Consider the following 3515-nt stretch of genomic DNA (forward strand, 5'->3'; position numbering starts at 1 on the left):
TTAACGAGCAGTTGGACAGGTGTACCTAATAAAGTGGCCGGTGAGTGTATATATATATATATATATACACACACACACACACACACACACACACACAAATCCAGAACTAGTAGGAGATTCTGCATTGTAGGAGCTGGAGCTCTGTAAGCAGCAGTAGGAAAATTAACGGAGTTGTGAAAAAGCAGTTAATAAATAATAGAGCTGACCTAGATTTCAAAAGACTGAGGATGAAACTGTGTGAACTGCACATCAAACAGACTTGCTTGCAGTGTAGAGCTGCTGATGGGGAGGTGTTCCTGACATTACACAGTGCTTCAAACTGCCCAGGGAGGCAGACAGCCGTGGAATGGTAAATGGATACACCAAGGCAATAACAGAGGGTAGAGGGAAAAAAAACATTGACTTTATAAGCAAGCAGGGAAATATTCAGGAATGCCAGTAATTCCCGTCAGAGCACAGAGGGCTGTAAACTCATTATATAAGTCATTTCAGATGCGTTTACTGCACGGAGCAAGTGCACCAAATATTAGTGGGGAAGGAGGAAAAGATGCAAGTGAAAATAAGGCAAAGGGCAAGTGTAGAGAAGCACAGATAGGGGAAAGGGAGAAGTAAGAAACAAAAGACCAACAAGAAAAGAGGCAGTAGGCCAGTAGTGTCAGACAAAGGTGACGCACGTATCATGACTCACATGGACTGAATCAGAGAAGGACAAAAGCAACATTTTGTTGCTGTACACCATTGTGCAGTTTTCTTGATTTTTGTGGTAAATAAAAGGAAGTAAGATCAGGTGAGAATGAGGGACTTGGAAGTGTCCTTTGCTTACACTGGTGCTTATTTGGCTCAAAGAGTAAGCAGTGCTATTTGTGATAGTTTACCGACAAAGTTGACCAGATCGCCATTCAGATCCTGGTCAAATCTCGGTTGGTGGTCTATCTGAATGGATCTATGTAAGTAAGCTGCCCCTCCTTCACGGGTAAAGCCAGAATGTTAAACACCAAAAGCACATAAATGAATATACCGAAGGAGATTATTTTTAGTCTACACTGCAGACTAAAGTATCTGCTAACCTTGATAACCACAGATTACATGTGACATCTATCTTAAAGCGCCCATATTATGCTCATCTTTGTTTGTTTGTTTGTTTGTTTGGATCTTCAGATTCATTCATTCGACTGTGTGCCCATGGGCGTACTGATCTCACAAGGAGGTGTCTTCAAGTGCATTCTTTGTGTATTGAACCAGACTGTCTACATCCAGAACATGATAGCAAGGATTCTGTAGTATTTCTTTTTTAAACCTATTTTGTTCTGAGCATAGAGCTACAGTGACATGTCGTATGCCACCAAAACTACACTCAAATACAGTGTGATGCAGCACTTTTCTAAGGCTTGAGCCAAATTCTTGAAGATGAGGTCTTAATCTTACTTGTTGCAAATTCAAATAAACTATTCTATAAAATTATTACATACTTAGTTTTTTTGTGCAAAGAAACCAGTCATTTTTCAAAAGTCACCTGACCCATTTTCATTTCCCTCATTCTTTTCTTCTTTATATATATTATGTACATATATATATATATATATATATATATATATATATATATATATATATATATATATATATATATATATATATATATATATATATATATATATATATATATATATATATATATATATATGCAGGCAGGCAGGCAGGCAGGCAGGCTTGAACATACACACCTTGTCATTCAAAGTGTTTCATGCGTAGTTAAAAAGGGTATCTACTTTGACAAAACTACAATAGAAGAAGTATTTTCAGTTATTTCCCACTACATAATTCCACAAGTGTTCATTCATAGTTGTGATGCCTTCAGTGATAATCTACACTGTAAATAGTCGTGAAAATAAAGGAACCCCATTGAATAAGGTGTGTTCAAACTTATATATATACATTATTTTTTTAATTTACATCGTTAAAATGGGTTTGCATAAACACGTTTAACTGACAGCACTAGCTAATTACCAGTAGAAAACTGCAGCAACAAAGGCAAGAATGAAAGGAATTTTGAATGCACTATTAAACACACCCCCTCCCCAAATCACTGTACACCATTCAATTGTGACTGTAAAGAATGTTCAGAATGTAAAAAAAAATTACATTCTGAATGTTCTTTGTAATCTGTGAGCTTGTAATGACCATACACACAGGTTGTGAAATTACTTTTTTTTTATTTATTACCATGCTTTTGCAATCAAGGACGTTGTATTAGACAAATCCATCCTTGGAGATATTTTTCTTTTTTGTAATTATGTATGGTACTTTTTGTGACTAACTACTTATGGCAAACTTGGGCTCCTTGATCTTGGACAGCCCCTCAACATCCTCTGGCACTGACATTTTTCAATCTCCGCAGTCTGTGGGGTTATAATGCAGCCTGCCTTGTCCAGATTAGCTCACTTACATAACCTTCATTTTAGAAGTTAAAAATAACGCAGAACAAAACCTAAGCTGGATCACATGAGCAAACATTTATGACTGATATGGCTATGACTCAAGAATAATCACATACATGCAGAAAGTGGGAAAACAAATACACTCACTGATCAGGAAAAGATGGATCCTGCTCCTGCAGAACAAGTGGGCTCCCACTTTCTATTTGTGTGTTGTAAGATCAACAGATCCATGTGACAGCAGTTCTACTTCCACTCTTGCTTGTGAAGGGATTACTGAGAATTGGCTCAAAGCATGATCTACCAGATGTAGAATTTTTTTTTTTTTTTGTGTGTGACACTTGAAGTGTCCATGACTGTCATTGTCATGTTATTACTGGGAAAAAAAGTTCTCTGGTTCGATGAATTCCATGGTTGACTGTGATCTACGCAAGAGGAAATGGCAAACGCATCACTTGTTGTTACAGCTGTGTCAGTGTAATGATTGGAATCATTTAACACATAGATTAACATTGTTATAGCCTAGATTCATGGTTATTTTGAAGAAGAAGCTAATTTACTTTGGACAAGATAACGCTTCCTGAAGCACAAGAATGGTCCCATGGATAAGTCAAAGGACATTCGTTTGAAATGAAAATAATGACCTGGTAATCTCCATTAAAGCTTTAACGATTAGTCAATGAGATTGACAGATAAGTAATTGGTAAAAATAATTATTTTTATAACTGTTGAAGTAAATAGAAATATCGCAAAACCTTTTTCACAATTGGCTGAGGTGTAAAGTGCAGATGCAACATCTATAATTATCCATAATAATAAATAAACAAAATCTAAACTAGTAAACTCAGTTGAACAGGTGATATGAAGATCTTGTCGTTTGTAGCATACTGGTTACAAACCTGTTAATGAACGTGCTGACATTCTGTGTTTTTAGTTGAGAAAGACAAGAGAATAATACATTTTATTTAAAGGTGCCTTTCTCTGCACTCATTGACACCATACAGTGATACAAATATTTGGTTACAACACGCACACACACTCATTATATAGTATGTATATAATGTGTGTGTGTGTGTGTGTGTG

The 3515-nt window shown here is 36.2% G+C and overlaps 1 protein-coding gene across 9 annotated transcripts in view; it reads left to right on the forward strand.

Annotated features, from left to right (window-relative positions):
- The window catches only part of ncor2 (nuclear receptor corepressor 2), a 111351-nt gene that overhangs the window by 28114 nt on the left and 79722 nt on the right, over nucleotides 1–3515 (forward strand). The gene's annotated exons all lie outside the window — the stretch shown is intronic.

Source organism: Etheostoma cragini, chromosome 5 (genome assembly GCF_013103735.1).
Source record: "Etheostoma cragini isolate CJK2018 chromosome 5, CSU_Ecrag_1.0, whole genome shotgun sequence".
In the NCBI taxonomy this organism is placed as follows: Eukaryota; Metazoa; Chordata; class Actinopteri; order Perciformes; family Percidae; genus Etheostoma; species Etheostoma cragini.